Here is a 25,238-nt window from a genome sequence, read left to right as displayed (position 1 = left end):
CTAGAAGGCTTGCAAAGTTATTAAGAGTCACATGAGCATAATTTATTTATTTATTAACTAGAAATATGCATAAGCAATTGTAAATTTGAGAATTAATAGTATCTGAGGGATGAACAATTTAAGCAATTGCGAGCTCAGAGATATGGCATTGACTATTAATATACAAATTAAGGTTTGATTGTTCAGCATTTTAAAACACCATCTACAGCACACAACTAGATCATCTGTGCTGGAACAGGGGAAACTGTGTCTTAAGACTCCGCCCCACAGAAGCTAGTTGGGCCCACGTGGGCCAACGATCGGCTGGGAGGATGAGAAAAATGACTTTACAATAATGTTTTCTTTTTGGCCAAAGAATTGTTTTGGGCACAACCAATTTTTAATTACCAATTAATAACAATTATAAAAGCTTTATTTTTTGTAGAAACTTTTGTAGTAAACTAAAACCCTAAGTAATAAAAGGATATTGTCTCTGAATCTTTTGGGTGAGAGCAAGGATTTAAGGTAAACTTTAAGAAGCATTAGTTAATAAAATACTTTTCACTTAGGAAACAATATACACTGAAAGATTAAAACTCTTGGCTTCTTGTATAGAAGCAGAAACAATAAAATTTTTTCTTACATAATGTAAAGTTACATTAGCCATACCTAGAGGCAGAATTTTCTAGTGATTACAGTTCACTAGAAGCAAAACTCTTTGAATTTAAGCCTTATTTTAAACATCTGAATAGATCTGCAACACTGTTAAAAAGAATTTCTTTTGAACACAGGGAAAAATCTTTCTCAGGCACTGTTTGCAAAACAAAAGAAAGGCCACAAGCCGCTCTGGGGCTGCCCAGAGCCCTGCATTGACTCAAACGTAAAATACCTTTTAATCTGAGCATCTTGGCCCTCCTGTAATAAGGACCGATTCTAGAGAAACAATATAACTGTCTACGCCTCTAAATTTTGATACTCTTTCTTAAGATGACTTACAGTTAAAACGTTCTTCACAACTTTAGTGTTGTGAAAAAATTGCCCGTACTGCAGTTTCCTGCCAGGCAGCAACTATAACCAAACTGTTTGTCTAATCTATTTACAAAGACAAGATAACTGTCACAGTTTTGTATGAAGTGAGCTGTATGAGCGCTCTCATAAGATGATTACTCTTGTAATTATCTTAATTACAGTATACAGGTGAATTAAAGATCTTAAATTTGAAATCAAACTGCAAGCTGCAGTCAATGGAACAATAGCAGTTTTAACCATAATTTTTAAGTTTTTTGTGCAAGGTTAGGATAATACCTGTAACCTTGGGAAAGCAAAACCCAAGTTTAAAACAATTTATTATCTTTAAAATCAATATTAGAAGCATTACTATCATATTACGAAGTTTGGATGTCAATTAATACCTATGAATACTTATTAAAGCAAGCTTTAATGCTTTAATAAAGAGACATTGCTTTAAATCTTATCTTAAATTTTATTATTTAGGATACGAACCACATTAATTATTACCTAAACTAGAAATATCTTTAGAGACCCAGCCTCTTGGGCTGCCTTATGCCATGTGTCGGAAGGACTCTAAACTTGAGTTATCAAATTTAACACTAACCATCTGTAGCAATGTAACACTTATTAATCTTAACCAACAACTTATGAGCTGATTGTGAAAACACTCAGAGCACGTTACCAATAAAAAAGAACCAAATGAAGCAGTTACATTTAGACCAATCAGAGAATAATAATTTTTGTAGCTACAACCATAAAAATAAAAAACACTTTACCATTGTCAAACACATTAATCATGAACCATTTATTAGCTTTTTTACTCTGAAACTTAGAGGCTGTGCACTCGCCCTTATTTCCTAAAACGAACAGTTTTTCCAGCAGGGGCCCTCCCGCCACGTGTCTGATTCCTGGCTGAAACACGTGGCAGCTCTCGGCTTTGCAGATAAAGCTTTTTTATACCATCTTTATTATCCAACACAAAACATAGAACATTCATTCATACAGACTGGACACGAACATACATGAATTGAACACGAGAACAGATTGGTGCACCGGACATTAGACAAGACACAAAAGGGAACAGAGTACTCCTGCTATAAGGCCCAGAGAGAAATTTCTCTCTGCTTTTTGGGACATTTTCCTCCCTTATGATGCATTTTTTATTAACTGGGGCAATCCGCCTATTCCTTTTAATAAACCCTTTCTTTTCTCACACCTCATGTAGCTTCGGAGAGCTACGGCCTACCGCCTGATACCCAGCTCCTCACTGCTGAACCTAAGTGAACCAGCGCTCGGGTTTAACGCTGTCTCAGCTTAGCCCATACCTTCTCCGGTATGAATTTCCCTTATCCTTTATTTTATGGAGCTCCGAACCAGCAGCGTCTCTTCCAAAAATCCTTTGCCGTTTCTCAGTCCCGCGTTGGTTCGCCAATTGTTGTGTCCGGCCAGCAGACCACAACCTGGGTTCTAGCCTGGAAAGGCATTTTGGAAACCTGGAAGAGAAGAGGGGCTAGGTGGCGAGAGAAAAGAATGTAGCCAAGACAGTTACTCTGATCAAGGCTCAAATTTTATTGTTGCGACACTAGTTATGAAGGAAGGGGGAGGGGACCCGATTCCCGCCGAATAATCTCTGGTCCAGTAGAAAGGTGCACATGTGTGGCTCCGCAGGTTCCAGCAGTGGGCGTGACAGAACGAATGAGCAGGAAGCTCCACCCCTGAGCAAGCAGGTTTCAGGCTAGGGGAGGGGAGACTACAGTTGGTTACGTCTCCTCAGTTTCATGCATGTGACTTTCTCAGCATTTGGAGTGAATCTCCCTCTCTTGACTTTTTCCTGAATTCCTATCTTTCTCTATTACTAACTCCTCTATTATTTCATACTTTTTGCTAATAGGCTATCAGATTTTTATTGACAGGTCATGCTTATACTCAGTGCACAAGAGATTATCTCTACAGTGGGGAGCTTTGGAGATTATAACCCAGTCTCTGGTACCAGCTTCATTCTCTAAACTTTTGTCTGCCATGGTATGAACAACCTATACTACACACTTCCACAACCATGGACTGAATTGTTCCTCTATGTCTTTTCCATCACAATTGGTTGGAACCTTTTGGAGCTGTGAAGCATTGTAAACTTTTCCTGCCTATATTGTGTCAGATATTCTGTTCAAACAGTATTAAGTAAATAATCCAATTATATATAAAATTTTCATTTTATCAATGAAAGACTTAAAATTACCATTCTTAATTTGAACTGATTTATTTTTTCTGATTTTATTTCTAAGATAGAATAAAACAAATGGCTATTTTAACAAAGATGGCCTGCATAGGCTCATGTTTAAATATTTGGTTCCACAGTTGAAGGGCTGTTTGGGAAAGATTAAGAAGTGTGGCCCCAATGGAAGAGGTATGTCATTGCAGGCAGACTTTGAAGTTTCAAAAGGACTTCCACTATTCCCAATCTCTCTCTCTGCTTTTTGCTTCCAGATAAAGATGTGAGCTCTCATCTGTTCTTGCTACCATACCCTTACTCCATCCATCATCAGAGGCTTTAACCCTCTAAAGCTACAGGCCTCATTAAATACTTTCTTTTATATGTTGCCTCTGTCATGGTGTTTAATCACCGCAATAGAAAAATAATACAGACGTAGGTATCAATAAGTAGGCTATTGCTATGTAAAACATGACCATACTAGTTTTTGGAAGGATGTGAAAGAACTTGAGACTTTGAAATAGAAAAATGGTTGAATTCTGAAGCAAAACTTAATGAATCTTTATAGTAAGAGCTTAGACGACAGCAGCTCTTACTGCTATGAGGATGGTGAATACTGGGTTCAAGAGGTTTCTGAGGGGAACAAATATTAGCAACTGGGCTAGAGATTATTCTTGTAACATTTTGGCAAAGAATGTGGTTGCCTTTTGCTTTCATTCTTAAAGCTTTCCTGAGGCTAAATTGAAAAGTATTGAACTAATTTCTTTGGTGTAGAAGATTTCAAGACAGTCTTATATTGACTCTGTCACATAGTTATTAATAGTCATTCTTATGTAGGTCTGTAATGAAAAAGAGTGAGGCCAAATAAAATACAAAATACAAAATTTGAAGAAATAAAGAGCACCAAATTTTGTGTTAAAAGAGATAAGAATATCAAGGGGAGGCCAATCTGCCTTGGGAATGTGACAAGGGTCCCTTTAAGACAGGGCCCTCCTCCCCATGTGTACCCTTCCAACTTGCAAAAGGTAAGATTTAAGAATGTTATGCTCTTCCAAGTAGGCAGCCAAAATTAATGGTGTCATACATGTCATTCTAGTCTTAGAGGTATGACAGGTACACCAGAAAAAGGTTGTAGGATCTTCTTCTATAGTTAAAGAGAGCTGTCAAGACCAGGCAACATGTAGCAGGTCTGTCCCTACATGAGGACTTGAGAAGTCAAGAAATCCTAAGAGGTCACTGAACAAGGCTGTGAATCTGAATTCTGGATTGTGTTGGAAACCTTGAGATTCTGCAATGCCAGAGCCATGAAGTGTTTTACAAAGAGAGTGAAGACATGGAGAGGAACCAACCAGGAATAGAAGTACATTGCAGTCAGCAAAGCATGAAGGGCCAAGCTATCTAGTCCTTCTCATGTCAGATATGGAACTCTAGGATTTGATGATTTCCCATGCTGGATTCTAATCTTCCTCTGGTACAATATTCTTCATTATGCCCCAATTTCTATCTTTTATAATCTTAATGCATATTCTGTCCCATTGTATGCTGGAAATATGTAATTAGCCTTTTGATTTTCAAGAGCTGACAAGAGATTTGAGTCTCATAGGTGACCTTGAACTTAGAGTTTTAAGCAGTATTGAGATTGAAAGATTATGGGAAAATTTGAAGTTGGATTAAATGCATATTGATTATGATATGGACAGTAGTCTAATAAGAGCCACTGAGTATAATATATTGATTTGAATGAGATGATCCCCATAAGTCAAGGAAATTTAACTATGGAGGGAATTTCACTACATGGTTCCCAGTTGGTAGATGTTTGGGGAGGGTTATGAGGTGTGGACTTATTGGAGAAGGTATCATTAGGGCTTTAAGTTTACAGAAGCATCTAGCTATCCAGAGTATGTTTTTTGCCTCTGGTTTGTGTATCAGGATGTGAGCTACAGTGTCATGCCAGCCTATTACTATCCTCTCTACAATGAAGATGATGTACCCCTATTTCTCTGTAGTGGTAAACCTTAAATAACGTCTCCTTTCTATAAGTTACATTAGTCACAGTATTTTATTACAGCAAGCGAAATGTAACTAAAACAGATGGTATCTACTTTGGGAGTAGCAAGCTGTCCTTGAAATCTCAAATACAACCTTTAAAACAAAACAAAACAAAAACAAACAAACAAGAACAACAGGGAAAAACCACATTTCTTTAAATGAAAGAACATAATTTAAAACTATTCTTCTACTTTTCTGGATACATTTTAAATCATGGTGTATGAAATTTATGATGAGGTTGTAAATAAAGAATAGTTTCAAATATCAAGAAAATGTTAGGAAAATGTTCCTTAAAAATCTTTTCAGATTGGGTAGTAGGTAAAGGAATAAAATTAACGATATCAAATATTAGATATGTTTAATAGTGAAAATATAAAATCCAAAGTGAAGACCACAACTTCAGATTGGCTATTGTAACTGGATAGAAGTTTGTTAAGACTTTGGCTTAATTTTGATGAATGTTTTTTTTTTTTTATTATCTGCAAGTTACATTCTCCAATTACTGTTCTTTCACTATGCCTTTATGTTTTCTGACAGTTCTGAAAGAATAGGATATTCATATGTTCCTACCAATGTGTGCAGAGCAACATGCCATAGCCTCTGTGAGATTTCCTTTGCTCTTGGGATCCCAATATGACCCAAAAGGCTAAGGGGACAAGTGCATAAGTCCTTAGACTTGTGAAAAAAAGTTTCCTTATCAACTTTATGACCTGCAGTTCTTTGTGACTGTGCAGGAATTCCCTAGATGAATCCCTCCTGGATCATGCAGTAGATCTATGAATATAAAATGATCTAGAACACCTAGGTTCACTGAAATGCAAGCAATTAGGTGCAGTAGAAATCCAGACGACATGGCCAAAATGGATTCTTGCAAGCTCCCTCTGATAAAAACAGCATACTATGGAGAAGAACAAGGATAATTATTTTATTTATTTATATCCCAGCCATTGCCTCACTTCCCTGTCCCTATTCCTATTCTCACAGTTCCCCATCCCACTCCTCCTCCCTCTTACCTCAGAGAGGATAATCCCAGGCCTCCCCCTTCCCTTGAGAATTAGACACATCTTCTCCCACTGAGGCCAAAACAGCTAGTGTTCTGCTCTGTATGTCCCACAGTGCCTTGGACCAGCCCATGTATGGTACCTGGTTGGTGGCTCAGTCTCTGGGAGCTCCCTGGGGTCCAGGTTAGTTGAAACTGATGGTCATCCTGTGGGGTTTCCCTCCCCTTCAGTTTTTAATTTTCCCCACATTTCAACCATAAAGATCCTCAACTTCAGTCCAATGGTTAGGGGTAAGTATCTGTGTTTGTCTCTGTCAGCTGCTGGTAGAGCCTCTCAGAGGACAGTCGGCTTCAGCCTCTTTTCCATTTTTGTTCCTGGAGTTCTTTTAGACAGGAACAGTTCTGGGTCTGAAATTTTTACTGTGGGTTATTAACCCCATCCCTCCACTTGAGACCCTGTCTATCTACTGGAGGTAGACTCTTCTAGTTCCCTCTCCCCATTGTTGGGCATTTTGGCTAATGTCACCCCTATTGGGTCCTGAGAGTCTCTCACCTTCTGCATCTCTGATACTTTCTAGAGGATTCTCCCACATCCCATCCCCTGAGGCTCCATATTTTTATTCATTCTCCTGGCCCTCTGGGCTTCTCTCCAGTCCCCCAGCCCTCGTACATGACCCTGTTCCCCATTCTCCTCCCCTCCCCTCTCCCATAGAGATCCTTCACTCTCTCTGTCTCCCATGATTATTTTCTTCCCTCTTCTAAATAAGATTGAAACACCCTCACTTGGACCATTCTGCTGGTTACACTTCTTATGGTCTGTAGGTTTTATCTTAGGTATTCTGTACTTTTTTGGCTAATATCCACTTATTACTGAGTACATAACATGAATGTCTTTTGGGCTCTGAGTTACCTTACTCGGGATGATATTTTCTAGTGCCATCTATTTGCCTGTAAAAGTCATGATCTTCTTATTTTTAATAGCCATATAGTATTCCACTGTTTAAATGAACCACATTTTCTGTATCTGTACTTCAGTTGAGGGACATCTGGGTTATTTCTAGCTTGTGGCTATTACAAATAAGGCTGCTATGAACAAAGTCAAGCATGTGTACTTGAGGTATGGTAGGGCATCTTTGGGGAATATGTGCAAGAGTGGTATAGCTGGGTCTTCAGGTGGATCAATTTCCAATTTCCTGAGGAACTGCCAGACTGATTTCCAGAGTAGTTGTATTAGATTGCAACCCCACCAGCAATGGAGGAGTGTTGCTCTTTCTCCACATCCTCACCAGCATGTGCTGTTGAGTTTTTGATCTAAGCCATTCTCAACTTGTAGAATTGTATGTCTTGCTTTCCAGGGTTTTCATTTACTTCTTTAGAATAATGACTGCTTTTCTATACCAGAAGCATTTGATAGTCACTTGTGTTGGCTATGCAAAACTTTGATTTCCTCATCTTCCTTAGCAAAACAAATTAATCAGCTCCAGATGCACTTGAGAGTTTGTTATCCAAGTGGAAAAGTGCTTCATTGTTCCAGTGAAGAAAATCACGTTGTTGTGTTTATTCATTTAAAGATGGGTTGCCATAAACACCACACAATTATATAACATTTTTTAAGGAAACTCTCAGCCATATCATGAATTCATTTCAAGAAAACTTGGTACTTGGAAATGTGAAACCATTTGTGATTTCACATGTTGAAAGATGGCAACTAAATGATATCCAAAATTATGATTGAGAGTTTGTTTCTAGCAAAGAAAAGTATGTAAAATTGAGATGATGAGAGAAATGCCACTAAAGAACGATGTTATGAAACTATCCAAATTGTCAGAGGGGAAGAGCATGACAGTAGTGAGAGATGAAATAATGTTGCGAGCCTGGGCATCTTTTCCTGATGAACTGGGATATTTTTGAAGAACATGGCAGGATTATTTGTCACTGTAACAGTTTTATAATAGCACTGGTTAAACTCTTGACTGAAATAACTACTCAATATATATCTTCCAACCTGAGTAAAAATAAATACATAATTGATAAACAATCTTAATCTAAGACCTGAAATTGCTAAAGAAAAATGGGTCATGTACTTCAAGCATATGAACAGGCAACCATTTTAGGAAAAATACTATAGTGCAGGAAATAGCTCTAGAATTATGAAACAGAATTGCACGAAATAAAAAAACTCCTGCGAAGGAAAGGAAATAAGTAGAATTAACAGACAGATAAGCAATAGAATGAGAAAAAACTTTGACAACTCTATAGTAAACACAAGATTTACATATAGAATTTATAAATAAATGTCAAAATATGGTCCAGAGAAATGAATCAGCAGTTAAAAGCACTTGTTTCTCTTGTAGAAGACCCAGATTTAGTTTTGGACAACCATATGGTAGCTCACAACAATCTGTATGTAGTATTAAATACATGGGATCTGATGTTTTCTTCTGGCCTCCCTGGAAATCAGCCATGTACGTGAATCACTTACATGCATATGTGTGTGTATGCGGGGCGGGGGGGGGGGACTCTTTATCTATATGCATTAAAAAAAAAAATATATATATATATATATATATATATTGCTGCAAACACTGTGGAAGTCAAAAACAAGGTTTCTCAAAAAATTAAAACTAAATTAGCACATGATTCAGCTAAATACCTCCTGAATATATACAAAGGATTGCAAGTTCTGCTACAGAAATACTTGCACATCCATGTTTGATTTTTCATTCTTTACCTTAGAGTTACTTTTTATATTGATGAACTATATGATTTAAATTGCCTAGCCGATATCATTAATAGTTAAGTCATAAATGCCTAGAAATAGATTCTGGCACATCAATTCTTAATAAATATTTTTAACTAAATAATGAGCCATCAAAAATGTAGCTTATTTATTTGGAGGGAATATATATATAGTCTCTGTGTAGTATGCTTTATAGTGTTAAATTTTTTGATAACATATTATTTCTGTTGTTTATATTTAAACATTGCCAATATATTTTGTAAATACTTACATTACACATTGAAGTGCACACTCTATTTAGGACCTTAAATTAATAGCCATTTGAATGCATGTTGTAAGGAGCTGTGCATAGATTTCTGGAAACCACAAGACAGAGTGATTGACATATTTCATTATTTTTCTAAATTCAGTGGTTTGCAAGGCAGTGGAGAATGGAACGATTTAAGCAGAGTTTATATATTACATGTTTCAACTTACTTTTCAAGGTTTCATGTATGAGCATTTTTGTTAATGTAGTGGGCTGAAAATGCAATGCATATGGGTGTGTGCATCCTAGCTCACCAAATGGTACAAGATATACTCAGTTTTGAAACATATTTTCAATCTCATTCTTAGCCCATCGTATAAAGTACTTAGTACTTAGTGCTGTATTGCCAAACATTGTCTGCCTTTGGCATGAGTAATATGAAAATATATTTACCTTACTGTTTGCAAGTAGGTAAAATGAATTTCATGTGCCCTTCATTGTAATGAAAGGAAAGAATAGGCATCAATCAACAGTTATCAATACTTGCAAGAATGCCTTGCTTGTCTATCACTAGTAGGTAAAACTGTCTACATTCAAACAATGTTTATTTCAGTAGAACTGGCACTTTTTGGCTGATATCCTTCCTGTGAAACCTTCTCACAATTTTTGGGTTTGTTTTTGTTCTTGGAAAACAGAAAATTGCATTATGTATATGAAAATGGTACTAAAATGTTCTCTTCTATATTTACAACAGGAACCTACTCGTAGTCTTCTAAGGCACATAAGGAGTGTGTAGGTGTTCAACAAAACTTGCAATGGAGTTCTTATCTCATGCTTCACCTGAACACTCTTTCCTTCCATTCTTGGGAACCACCATAAATTGTAACAGCTTTTGGTTTGATGAAATAGAAATCGTATCTTAAGTGCTAAGTTCCTATGGTTTTATGGTAGAACCCCTGTAAAATTGATGTTCTTTAACAAAATGTCCCTTTGTTTTGAGTCAATCTCTTTCCATTACTTCTGAATGAATCTCCTCAATAGTCCTCAAAGGCAGATCAGCTTTTGCCTTAAATTCAGTCTGCAAATTGATGATTTAAAGGTTGCTGTGTGTCTCACTGTAGATTTTAGGTAACTTTACTCATCCCATGTTTTTATCCTGGACAATATCTCTGATCATGATTTTCTTCATTTAGGAGTAGAAAACCCATGTAGCTTAATGTCCATTAATTTAAATCTTCATTTGACTACTGCATAGTTGACAATGCCTACTCTATGTCTACATCAACTCACAGAAACACAAATACAAAAATGAAGTGAGCTACCCAGCCACTTATGTGGCTTATGACAGTATAAAGATACTTTTCTTTTACAGGAGAACGACAGAGGCAGGCAACGTTTATGCCAGGGAAGTTGCACTTTAAAATATGAGAGCCTCTTTTCACCTCTACACAGGAGGGCATCTTCTTTCCTCCCACCTACTTAATTTGACTGACTATGACCCTTTCACATTCTTATGACACATAACTGTCTACTCATTGTGTGAGTCTCAGTCTTCTGTTCATGCCAAGAAAGATCTTCATAAAGTAAGAACTTTAAAAAGACTCTAAGTGGAGTTCTCAGCAAATAGTTTGACCTCATTTTCATGAGTATTTAAATATTTAAATCATTCATAGATGTGGTTTGAGACATTATCATTTAAAAAAAATTCCCCAAACAGTTACATTATTGAATTGGACTAAACTTTGAGAATGAAATTTGCATGAGCAAAATAATATAAATGAAAGTAACAGACTTGAGTTTGAAAATTATCTAGAAGTCATGCATTAAGTGCCACTTCCAATAAGCAAAGGAAAGAGCATAAGAAGTAGTTTTACACTGAGAAAATATCCAGGCTCTCCAAAATTATTGTACAAAGGAACAGACAAACCTGAAATGAAGGAATACTTCTACAGTATTCTGCTTTGAAATCACAATTACATTTTTTCAGGTTTAAGATGTGTTACATTCTCACAGTCACATAGCTATTTTATTCAACTGGGTAATTATAATAATTGTAAAATATCTTGTTTCAGAAAGTTCTTTTCAGAATACCATTCATAAAATAAAATACCAGTTAAAATGCTTAATTGACAAAACCATAATATTCAAATTATGAATTGTGATAGTTTGATATATCTACATATGCTATTATGATTACTGCAACTAAATCAGTAATTCCCCCACTGTTCATACATAGATCTCTAAAAACATTCAGTCAAATTTTGTACAGTTGACCTGTATGTTCCCATTTCTTCATCACCAATTTCTCAGGAGCCACCTGGATTTGCCAGAAATTTTGTTACTGTACCTAAACACCAAAATCCAAAGCAATAAGAAGTAGAAAACACGAATTGTAGCCCCCAGTTCCAGAGCTTTGAGCCCATGCTCAGGTAGCTCTGTTGACTTTGACCATGGCAAGGCAGAACGTCAGGGCAAAGTTGTTCAGCTCATGGTGGTTAGTAAGGACTATGCAAAAGAGAGATATAGGGAGAAATGAAGGTGGAAGGGTAAGGAAGGGGGAGTGGTTCAGGATAATAGGGAAGAAGAGAAAACCTGCCTTTGCCCACTGCTATCCTATCTCTTGGATTTGTTCCATGTGGCATTCGACCTATTGGATGAACATGAACCATGCTCAGGTTGGGTCTCTTCCCCCCAGTTACTGTACAAATGCAGGTTGCCTCTGTCCATGCCTTTGCAGGCACTGATAGAGTATGTTTCATCAGTCTTCTAGTCATCTCTGAAGCATGTCAACTTGACAAGTTTATCTATCATATTACAATAGTATGACATTTGTAATCATTACTGATGTTTTCAGACTGTGTGTCTAAGTGAGATCGTGTGGGATTCATCTTTCTGTGCTTGGCTTACTTCTGTTATCACATTGCCTTGGTGTTTATCTGTGTTGTTTTAATGGTAGAATTTTTTATTGCTCAATAAGATTTTATTGCATAAACATGATTTTAGTTTCATTTGTTCATATGCTTTTAAACTTTCTCTTTCATTTTTGGCTTAGATATTTTAAAAATGTTTCAAGGAACATGAAAACGTTGACTTCTTCCTGAGTTCCTGAATTCAGGCTATTGATACAAACTCAGAAATAAGATGTTTTATCTTACTTTGGCTTCACTTTTAACTTTTAAGAAACCTCAAATTATTACTCATATTAGCTACACCAATTTACATTCCTGCTGTATGTATGTCAGTATTATTTTGTCTTTTGTTTTCCTTCATATTTTGTCAACATTTGTCATCTTTTCACATGTGCTAAAATGTTTCTTAACAGGTGATAGGTGTTACAGTAACAAAACTCATGATAGTTTGATTTGTGTTTCTCTAATGATTAATGATGCTGGGCACATTTGCATATCTTTGTCTATCATCTGTATGCATTTGTTAGAAATATCTCTTCAGATTCTTTGTTTATGGTATTTCTGATTTTGAGATATATAGGTTTCTTCTTCTTTTCTTTTTTTTAATGGTTCATTTGTTTTTTGTTTTTTTTTTATGCGTAGGAGTGTGCTGCCTGCACATTAATACATGTGGGTATACCTGGCACCAGAAGAGAGTGCCAGAACCCCTTGAACTGGAGTTATTGACAGCTAGAAGCCTTCATGTGGGTGCTGGGATGCAAATTCAGGTCCTATGCAAGAGCAGCAAGTGTTCTTTACCACTGAGACATCCCTCCAATCCCTAAAAAAGTTTTTTATACATTTTATACATTAGTCATGTGTCATATATTGGTTTGCAAAAACATTGTCCTTTTCTTCCCTTCCCTTCCATTTCCATTTCCCTTTCCCTTTCCCTCCCCTCCCCTCCCCTCCCCTCCCCTCCCCTTTGCCTTTGCCTTTGCCTTTGCCTTTCCCTTCCCTTTCCCCTACTTCCCCTTCTTCCCCTTCTTCCCCTTCTTCCCCTCCTTCCCCTCTGTCACCTTCTGCCCCTTCCCCTTCTCCTTCCCCTTCTTCCCCTTCCCCTTCTCCTTCCCCTTCTTACCCTTCCCCTTCTTCCCCTTCCCCTTCTTCCCCTTCCCCTTCTTCCACTTCCCCTTCTTACCCTTCTTCCCCTTACCATTACCCTTCCCCTTCTTCCCCTTCTTCCCCTTCTTCCCCTTCTTCCCCTTCTTCCCCTTCTTCCCCTTCTTCCCCTTCTTCCCCTTCTTCCCCTTCTTCCCCTTCTTCCCCTTCTTCCCCTTCTTCTCCTTCTTCCCCTTCTTCTTCCCCTTCTTCCCCTTCTTCCCCTTTCCCCTTCCCTTCCCTTCCCTTCCCTTCCCTTCCCTTCCCTTCCCTTCCCTTCCCTTTCCTTTTCTTTCTTTTTGCCCCTTTGATTTCTCTTGTCTTACAGCCCTTGCTATCTCAGGTAAAGCCAAGAAAAAGGTCAAAATACTTTCCTGTATTTTCTGGCTGTAAAAACTTACATTTAAGGCTAACCCATTTTGAATTAAGTTTTGTTCATATCATCAAACAAGGAACCAAGTTAATTATTTTGCATTTGGATATCCACCTTTCTCTACATGTTGGAGAGACTTTTCTTCCTCCCTGATTTTTGACATTGTTTAATCTGTCTATGCAATGTTTTAATGTCTACTACATTTTCATTGTCATATATTTGTAGACTGGATGAAATTTATTTCTTTTTCTTGGCTTATTGCTCTGCATAGATGATGCAGTATGGCAGAACTACTATATGTACAAAACTGGAAATCCATTTCCTATTCCTGATTTTAAAGAAAAAGATTTTAGCTTATGCTGAAATATATGTCTTTTCTACAGAAGTTACTGAGGTTTTTTGTTGTCAAGAAAAGATTAAATGTTGTAAATTCATTTTGCCATCTACTAGAATCATATTATTCTTACTCTTTACTTGCTTAATATCATATTTAGTACTTAATGATTTATATGTGTTTAAGTGTCCGTGATTCACATAGATAAGTGCTAACAGGTTCAAGTTTTATATCGGAGTTTTGCATCTATGTCTGCCTATGATATCAACTTATGATTTTCTCTTATTGTAGAAAAATCAATATTTTGGGCACTTACCATTCTAATCTCTTCCTGATACAATGACTTTGGAAGTGTAATCTTAGTTCAGTTTTTAAATGCTTATTAAGTCCTTGAAGGAGTTAGCCCAGAAAACTATTTGGATGTGTGGTATACTCTCCTGGGGCTTTGTTGAATGTTGAGTCAATCTGCTTATTCACTAGTAGTGTTATTGCGTTTTCTATTTATATGTTTAAATATCAATACGTTGTCACTTTCTAGCAGTTTATCCATTACTCATAAATTAACTGAGTCTGTGTATGCATTTGTGCACAGTACTTCCTTAATGACTTTCATGTTATATCTGCTGTACGTATCAGCCTTTAATGTATTATTTTTAGACTGATAAAATTTTATCTTTGTTTAGTTTGCTGGCATTAAAATTAGAGCTTTGAGCTTTGCTGATTTTTTCTAGACTCTTGCTGTGTTGAGTTACTTTATTTGCACTAGTATTTTCTCATGGGAGGAGTTACACTAAAATTTTTCTCACCAGCTCTACTTTTGGCATATCTGATATGCTTTGGTATGCTGTAGTTGTTTTCCCTGCTCTTAAGATATTTGTTTAGGCACAAGCCACTTCTGCTCCACTAGAGCCCCGGGGTACCTTGCCAGCGGAGTCGCCCTAAAACCACAAGGGCCCACACAGGATTCCCCACGGGATCCTAAGACCTCTGGTGAGTGGAACACAGCGCCTACCCCAATCCAATCACGTGGAACCTGAGACTGCGGTAAATAGGGAAGCAGACTACCCGGGCCTGACCTGGGGCACAAGCCCCTTCCGCTCCTCTCGAGCACCGGGGTACCTGTCCAGCGGAGTTGCCTGACACCCACAAGGGCCCACACAGGATCCTAAGACCTCTAGTGAGTGGAACACAACTTCTGCCAGGAGGCCGGTTCGAACACCAGATATCTGGGTACCTTCCCTGTAAGAAGAGAGCTTGCCTGCAGAGAATACTCTGCCCACTGAAACTAAGGAGAGAGCTACCCACCAAGGTCTGCTTATAGAGGCTAACAGAGTCACCTGAAGAACAAGCTCTTAACAGAGACAACTATAACAGCTAGCTTCAGAGATTACCAGATGGCGAAAGGCAAACATAAGAATCCTACTAACAGAAATCAAGACCACTCACCATCATCACAACGCAGCACTCCCACCCCACCTAGTCCTGGGCACCCCAACACAACCGAAAATCTAGACCCAGATTTAAAAACATTTCTCATGATGATGATAGAGGACATCAAGAAGGACTTTCATAAGTCACTTAAAGAATTACAGGAGAGCACTGCTAAAGAGTTACAGGCCCTTAAAGAAAAGCAGGAAAACACAACCAAACAGGTAGAAGTCCTTAAAGAAAAACAGGAAAACACATCCAAACAGGTGATGGAAATGAACAAAACCATACTAGAACTAAAAAGGGAAGTAGACACAATAAAGAAAACCCAAAGCGAAGCAACGCTGGAGATAGAAACCCTAGGAAAGAGATCTGGAACCATAGATGCGAGCATCAGCAACAGAATACAAGAAATGGAAGAGAGAATCTCAGGTGCAGAAAATTGCATAGAGAACATTGACACAACAGTCAAAGAAAATACAAAATGCGAAAGGATCCTAACTCAAAACATCCAGGAAATCCAGGACACAATGAGAAGATCAAACCTACGGATAATAGGAATTGATGAGAATGAAGATTTACAACTTAAAGGGCCAGCTAATATCTTCAACAAAATAATAGAAGAAAACTTCCCAAAAATAAAGAAAGAGATGCCCATGATCATACAAGAAGCCTACAGAACTCCAAATAGACTGGACCAGAAAAGAAATTCCCCCCGACACATAATAATCAGAACAACAAATGCACTAAATAAAGATAGAATATTAAAAGCAGTAAGGGAGAAAGGTCAAGTAACATATAAAGGAAGGCCTATCAGAATTACACCAGACTTTTTACCAGAGACTATGAAAGCCAGAAGAGCCTGGACAGATGTTATACAGACACTAAGAGAACACAAATGACACCCCAGGCTAGTATACCCAGCCAAACTCTCAATTACCATAGATGGAGAAACCAAAGTATTCCACGACAAAACCAAATTCACACAATATCTTTCCACGAATCCAGCCCTTCAAAGGATAATAACAGAAAAGAAGCAATACAAGGACGGAAATCACGCCCTAGAACAAGCAAGAAAGTAATCCCTCAACAAACCAAAAAGAAGACAGCCACAAGAACAGAATGCCAACTCTAACAACAAAAATAAAAGGAAGCAACAATTACTTTTCCTTAATATCTCTTAATATCAATGGACTCAATTCCCCAATAAAAAGACATAGACTAACAGACTGGCTACACAAACAGGACCCAACATTCTGCTGCTTACAGGAAACCCATCTCAGGGAAAAAGACAGACACTACCTCAGAGTGAAAGGCTGGAAAACAATTTTCCAAGCAAATGGTCTGAAGAAACAAGCTGGAGTAGCCATTCTAATATCTAATAAAATCGACTTCTAACCCAAAGTTATCAAAAAAGACAAGGAGGGACACTTCATACTCATCAAAGGTAAAATCCTCCAAGAGGAACTCTCAATTCTGAATATCTACGCTCCAAATGCAAGGGCAGCCACATTCATTAAAGACACTTTAGTAAAGCTCAAAGCACACATTGCACCTCACACAATAATAGTGGGAGACTTCAACACACCACTTTCATTAATGGACAGATCGTGGAAACAGAAACTAAATAGGGATACAGTGAAACTAACAGAAGTTATGAAACAAATGGACCTGACAGATATCTACAGAACATTTTATCCTAAAACAAAAGGATATACCTTCTTCTCAGCACCTCACGGGACCTTCTCCATAATTGACCATATAATTGGTCACAAAACAGGCCTCAACAGATACAAAAATATTGAAATTGTCCCATGTATCCTATCAGACCACCATGGCCTAAGACTGATCTTTAATAACAAGATAAATAATGGAAAGCCAACATTCACGTGGAAACTGAACAACACTCTTCTCAATGATACCTTGGTCAAGGAAGGAATAAAGAAAGAAATTAAAGACTTTTTAGAGTTTAATGAAAATGAAGCCACAACGTACCCAAACCTATGGCACACAATGAAAGCATTTCTAAGAGGGAAACTCATAGCTCTGAGTACCTCCAAGAATAAACAGGAGAGAGCACATACTAGCAGCTTGACAACACATCTAAAAGCTCTAGAAAAAAAGGAAGCAAATTCACCTAAGAGGAGTAGACGGCAGGAAATAATCAAACTCAGGGGTGAAATCAACCAAGTGGAAACAAGAAGAACTATTCAAAGAATTAACCAAAGGAGGAGTTGGTTCTTTGAGAAAATCAACAAGATAGATAAACCCTTAGCTAGACTCACTAGAGGGCACAGGGACAAAATCCTAATCAACAAAATCAGAAATGAAAAGGGAGACATAACAACAGATCCTGAAGAAATCCAAAACACCATCAGATCCTTCTACAAAAGGCTATACTCAAAAAAACTGGAAAACCTGGACGAAATGGACAAATTTCTGGACAGATATCAGCTACCAAAGTTGAATCAGGATCAAGTTGACCATCTAAACAGTACCATATCCCCTAAAGAAATAGAAGCAGTTATTAATAGTCTCCCAGCCAAAAAAAAGCCCAGGACCAGACAGGTTTAGTGCAGAGTTCTATCAGACCTTCAAAGAAGATCTAATTCCAGTTCTGCACAAACTATTTCACAAAATAGAAGTAGAAGGTACTCTACCCAACTCATTTTATGAAGCCACTATTACTTTGACACCTAAACCACAGAAAGATCCAACAAAGATAGAGAACTTCAGACCAATTTCTCTTATGAATATCGATGCAAAAATCCTCAATAAAATTCTCACTAACCGAATCCAAGAACACATTAAAGCAATCATCCATCCTGACCAAGTAGGTTTTATTCCAGGGATGCAGGGATGGTTTAATATATGAAAATCCATCAATGTAATCCATTATATAAACAAACTCAAAGACAAAAACCACATGATCATCTCGTTAGATGCAGAAAAAGCATTTGACAAGATCCAACACTCATTCATGATAAAAGTCTTGGAAGGATCAGGAATTCAAGGCCCATACCTAAACATGATAAAAGCAATCTACAGCAAACCAGTAGCCAACATCAAAGTAAATGGAGAGAAGCTGGAAGCAATCCCACTAAAATCAGGGACTAGACAAGGCTGCCCACTTTCTCCCTACCTTTTCAACATAGTACTTGAAGTATTAGCCAGAGCAATTCGACAACAAAAGGAGATCAAGGGGATACAAATTGGAAAAGATGAAGTCAAAATATCACTTTTTGCAGATGATATGATAGCATATATAAGTGACCCTAAAAATTCCACCAGAGAACTCCTAAACCTGATAAACAGCTTCGGTGAGGTAGTTGGATATAAAATTAGCTCAACAAGTCAATGGCCTTTCTCTACACAAAGAATAAACAGGCTGAGAAAGAAATTAGGGAAACAACACCCTTCTCAATAGTCACAAATAATATAGAATATCTCGGTGTGACTCTAACTAAGGAAGTGAAAGATCTGTATGATAAAAACTTCAAGTCTCTGAAGAAAGAAATTAATGAAGATCTCAGAAGATGGAAAGATCTCCCATGCTCATGGATTGGCAGGTTCAACATTGTAAAAATGGCTATCTTTCCAAAAGCAATCTACAGATTCAATGCAATCCCCATCAAAATTCCAACTCCATTCTTCAACGAATTAGACGGAGCAATTTGCAAATTCATCTGGAATAACAAAAAACCTAGGATAGCAAAAACTCTTCTCAAGGATAAAAGAACCTCTGGTGGAATCACCATGCCTGACCTAAAGCTTTACTACAGAGCAATTGTGATAAAAACTGCATGGTACTGGTATAGAGACAGACAAGTAGACCAATGGAATAGAATTGAAGACCCAGAAATGAACCCACACACCTATGGTCACTTGATCTTCGACAAGGGAGCTAAAACCATCCAGTGGAAGAAAGACAGCATTTTCAACAATTGGTGCTGGCACAACTGGTTGTTATCATGTAGAAGAATGCGAATCGATCCATACTTATCTCCTTGTACTAAGGTCAAATCTAAGTGGATCAAGGAACTTCACATAAAACCAGAGACACTGAAACTTATAGAGAAGAAAGTGGGGAAAAGCCTTGAAGATATGGGCACAGGGGAAAAATTCCTGAACAGAACAGCAATGGCTTGTGCTGTAAGATTGAGAATTGACAACTGGGACCTAATGAAACTCCAAAGTTTCTGCAAGGCAAAAGACACCGTCAATAAGACAAAAAGACCACCAACAGATTGGGAAAGGATCTTTACCTATCCTAAATCAGAGAGGGGACTAATATCCAACATATATAAAGAACTCAAGAAGGTGGACTTCAGAAAATCAAATAACCCCATTAAAAAATGGGGCTCAGAACTGAACAAAGAATTCTCACCTGAGGAATACCAAATTTCAGAGAAGCACCTGAAAAAATGTTCAACATCCTTAATCATCAGGGAAATGCAGATCAAAACAACACTGAGATTCCACCTCACACCAGTCAGAATGGCTAAGATCAAAAATTCAGGTGACAGCAGATGCTGGCAAGGATGTGGAGAAAGAGGAACACTCCTCCATTGTTGGGGGGATTGCAGGCTTGTACAACCACTCTGGAAATCAGTCTGGCGATTCCTCAAAAAATTGGACATAGTACTACTGGAGGATCCAGCAATACCTCTCCTGGGCATATATCCAGAAGATGCCCCAACTGGTATGAAGGACAGATGCTCCACTTTGTTCATAGCAGCCTTATTTATAATAGCCAGAAGCTGGAAAGAACCCAGATGCCCCTCAACAGAGGAATGGATACAGAAAATGTGGTACATCTACACAATGGAGTACTACTCAGCTATTAAAAAGAATGAATTTATGAAATTCCTAGCCAAATATATGGACCTGGAGGGCATCATCCTGAGTGAGGTAACACATTCACAAAGGAACTCACACAAAATGTACTCACTGATAAGTGGATATTAGCCCAAAACCTAGGATACCCAAGATATAAGATACAATTTCCTAAAAACATGAAACTCAAGAAAAATGAAGACTGAAGTGTGGACACTATGCCCCTCCTTAGAAGTGGGAACAAAACACCCATGGAAGGAGTTACAGAGACAAAGTTTAGAGCTGAGATGAAAGGATGGACCATGTAGAGACTGCCATATCCAGGGATCCACCCCATAATCAGCATCCAAACGCTGACACCATTGCATACACTAGCAAGATTTTATCGGAAGGACCCAGATATAGCTGTCTCTTGTGAGACTATGCCGGGGCCTAGCAAACACAGAAGTGGATGCTCACAGTCAGCTATTGGATGGATCACAGGACTCCCAATGGAGGAGCTAGAGAAAGTACCCAAGGAGCTAAAGGGATCTGCAACCCTATAGGTGAAACAACATTATAAACTAACCAGTACCCCAGAGCTCTTGACTCTAGCTGCATATGTATCAAAAGATGGCCTAGTCAGCCATCACTGGAAAGAGAGGCCCATTGGACATGCAAACTTTATATGCCCCAGTACAGGGGAACGCCAGGGCCAAAAAGGGGGAGTGGGTGGGTAGGGGAGTGGGGGTGGGTGGGTATGGGGGACTTTTGGTATAGCATTGGAAATGTAAATGATCTAAATACGTAATAAAAAATGGAAAAAAAAAGATATTTGTTTAACATCTTAAATTTCTTTTCCATATTGTTTGCTCAGGAGCACTTTTTCATTTATAAATATTCTGAGTTTCTGGCATTATTATATTTGATTTTGGATTTGAACCATAATAGTTAGAAAAGGGAGTTCACAAGGCCTTCACCATCTTTAATATGCTGAGATTTGGTTTTTGACCCAATATAAGCATTGTAGGAATATTTCTTGTGTACTTCTCTGCTGTGAGATAGAAGAGTTCATAGATTTATTATAAGTCCATTTGATTATTCATGTTCAATATATTCTAACTGATTTCCTATCTTATGGCTTAGCTATTGCTCAAAGAGTACACAGAATTCTCTTTTATGGTATATGATTTTACTGTTTCTATTTTCAGATTTCTTAATAGGTACTGTTACTGAAACTATGTTGTATGTATATATACTTCTTATATCCTCTTCATATATTAAATGCCTTTATTGATGTATTATGGTGTCTTATTTGGAGGGCTTTGAATTAAATTATCTTTTGTCTAGAATCAATGCTCTTTTTTTGTTACCAGTGCATGAAATATAGTTTTTCTCATTCTGTTATTTTCTGGCTGTATATTTCCTTAAGTTTCTTTTAACTGTACAATATATGTATGTGTGTGTGTATACAGTGATATATATATATATATATATATATATATGTATATACACAGATATATCTATATATATCTATATATATTCTTTTCCTTTGAAAACCTAATCTATTTAGACCTAAAGTCATTTTTATTTTCTTTTGGTTTTTTGAGACAGGGTTTCTCTGTGTAGCCCTGGCTGTTCTGGAACTCACTCTGTAGACCAGGCTGGCCTTGAACTCAGAAATCCACCTGCCTCTGCCTCCTAAGTGCTGGGATAAAAGGCATGCACACCACTGCCCGGCCTAAAGTCATTATTGATTTTTAAAAAACTTCCTATATGATTGCCTACTTATTTTTTGTAAGTTTCTTTCAATCTTACAGATTTTCCGCATTATTTAATAAATCTTTTAATGTTATGTTTTGATACATTGCTTTCTCTATTCTATGCATTTACTAGAAAGAATACACTGTGTGACTTCTGTTTTATTTTATGTTGGGATCTCTTTATGGCTGTTGTAGTTAAGTGTAACAAAAACTTAATTATAATAGCAAAAATGTCTAAAGAAGTTGATGGATTGATATAAGCCTGTGTCCTATGATTGCCTTTTGGATGAGCTTTTAGCGCTTGTCTATTTGAAACCCAATAAGTGATATTACAGCTACAATACAGTGCTGCATGATGAAGACTCAAGAGATTCCAACAAGACTCTGTGATGTACAAATGGGTCAGATGGGCCACTTTATGTTGGTTTCCAGCCTACATATTTTACGTGGGAATGAAATGTAGAAAAAAAATTTAGTAGAACATAAAAATCTAAGAATATTTATCATATAGTATAGTTAATTTTATATACCTGGAGAAATTTCACCTAGGTCCTATATAATTATATATGCTTTAAAAAAATGAACCCAATAGAAAATTAGGCATGTTTATATAAATTTATTAGAAACTAACCGAAAGAATTCCTTAATTAAAATTTCTCAGGTACGGTTTTTGTCAAAATAAAACATGTTTCTGGGGTATATCCCATGGAGAAAGAATATGGAGAGAGAAACAAGGAAAATAGACAACGTAAAAGGATCAACTGTCTTCCATGACAATAAATAAAATTCTAATGGTTGCTTCCCATAAGGAAAAAACTCCATGTACCAGCGGAAGCTACTTCCTGCCTGTCACCAACAAACTGTGTTATGAGAATGTGAGGGTAGTGGACCACAGAGAACAGTCATGGAATCCAGTGGCCATTATGGAAATGCAATGGTTCCAAAGGAATGTCTGGAAAAAAGTTTCCAGTGGGAGCCACTGAATGGCTGTGCCCATAGTGAAAATGAAAGTAGGAGCCATGGCTAGCCAAGAAGAGCAGCACAGAGCATTCTGCTGGCCAGAAAGGATGATGAAAGCTGAGTCGCCTCACTCATGCCAGGTCTGGGATAGTCTGGAGAGAGCAGAAGCCAAGGTGGGGCGGGAGTGGGTAGGAAAAATATACCAAATCGCAAGTCATACGAGGAAAAATCTGCAAGGTTATTTGGGTACTCGTTACTCATTTTCTTATGAATGTAATTGTGGGATAAACTTTCAGTGATTAGCAAGAGCATGTCCTCAATGACACAGGGGCAGCTAATTGGACAGAGTGACATTTTAAAAGTTATTTGCAGCTACTTTATTTATGCAGACTATCTACACACAGTATAGCCTTTCTTAAATATGTGCCAAAGTGATTAGAGACTAAAAGACAAAAATAATGTCTGGTAAAAAAATTTTGAATCTGATAAGTGGGGTTATGGCTATTGATTATCACACACACTTTATGTGACTCTAAAAAAAATTACAGGATTAAGAACCTTATTAAGAACACACACACACACACACACACACACACACACACACACACACACACACACACACACGAGTATCCATTAGATCCAGACATTAAAAGGTTGACTTGTGGCTTAATCATAAGGATGGGAAGAAAACTGTGAAAACTTGAGAGAGGGAAGAGGAGAGAGAGAGAGAGAAGGAGAGAGAGAGAGAGAGAGAGAGAGAGAGAGAGAGAGAGAGAGAGAGAGAGAGAGAGAGAGAGATTGGGGGAGGAGACATTCTGGAATGGGGCAAGTGGAATGCACAAGGTTTAAACTTTTCTGTCTCCCTTACTGGAAAGAAACAAAACAGGACAGAAGCTAAAGAAAATATAAAATACTGACCAGCTTGGTACCTATTATCTCCATACTGGTGTTCAAAAGAAGATAGCAATTTAAGTCAATTTTATTGTGATACATTGGACTTCCATATTAGTACAGTGCTTTTTACCACATATGTCTATGTGGAGAGTGAAAAGAGAATAATACAAATGATAGCGTCATGAGAAGGGCTGGGAAAATACATCAGAGACCATGGTTTTCTCACATTTTGTGGATAACACTGACATCCCCGAGCTGTATACATCCATAAAATTCAGGCGTAGTGTCCTGGCCAGTCATTTCAAAAGTTGTACAAGCAGACATTACATGTCCTGTGTGAGAGAGAGGAAGTATGGCTACTTCGGAATCCTCTCTCCCTTTCCCTCTGAAACTTTTCTCTCCTCCTTTGTTCCATTTTTTTTTTCCAGATCTGAAATGCGAATTTTAGAAAGGAACAGGACAGTCAAACAAATCCATCTATGAAAGACATATAAGCAAAGGAGAGTGTTGTAATTATGTGATGAGAGCCCCACGTTCAGATATAGACTGTTTCAACAAACATCACCTTGTTTACAAAATACTGCAACCATGCAGACGGGCACTTTTACAAAAACTTAAGTAAAGTCTTGTTTTAGGTAGGCCCAGTATTATGAATTTTATAAGAAAATAATCTTAGCAATAATTTTGACATTTTGTCAATCAAAAGCTAGATGTATGTTGTGGCTGGATTTCTCTCCTCTTTTAAAAAAGAAATTTTTAGTGATCTGTAAGAATACCTAAAAGCTTCAGCAAACAGCAGGCATTTCCCAGTGCTGAAATTTTCAGCATATTTACTTCTTAAAAGCAGACTTTATGTGACTCTAAAAAAATTTCAGGATTAAGAACCTTATGTGAACCTGTGCGCTCACTGAGCCAACATATATAAATCATAGTTTTGCTGAATGGAGGGGAGGAGGCAAAGTGTTAGCTTGTTCAGAGTCTCCCCAGCCGACATTGAGCAATTCTGTACAGCTTATTTGCTGACAGTGCAAGCTGAGTTTTACAGTTTCACATCGCAACACTCTCCCCACACCCTTAAATATCTATTAATCTCCTAGGGTTTCCACAGTCTAATGTCTAATGCCTAATGGCGTTGCGCTGGATGCTTTCTTCTCATAGGGTAACTACTCCTCCGCATTCCTTTGCAGGTATTGATTTATGTTTTTTTTTTTTTTCATTTTGATTGCTGTTGTACTACCTCACAGCCTACAAGGAAGATGCTGGCAAAGAGGCAGGGTGTTCTCTCTCCGTCCTATTCTCTCTACAAAAGGAGACACTGACAATGAATAGTTGCCCTTGGTTACATGCTATCTTGTCTTTCTCTTCTAGTTATAGTTTTATGACTATG

This window comes from Mus musculus, chromosome 9 (genome assembly GCF_000001635.26).
Source record: "Mus musculus strain C57BL/6J chromosome 9, GRCm38.p6 C57BL/6J".
Taxonomy (NCBI): Eukaryota; Metazoa; Chordata; class Mammalia; order Rodentia; family Muridae; genus Mus; species Mus musculus.
Note: the sequence above shows the minus strand (reverse complement) of the source record.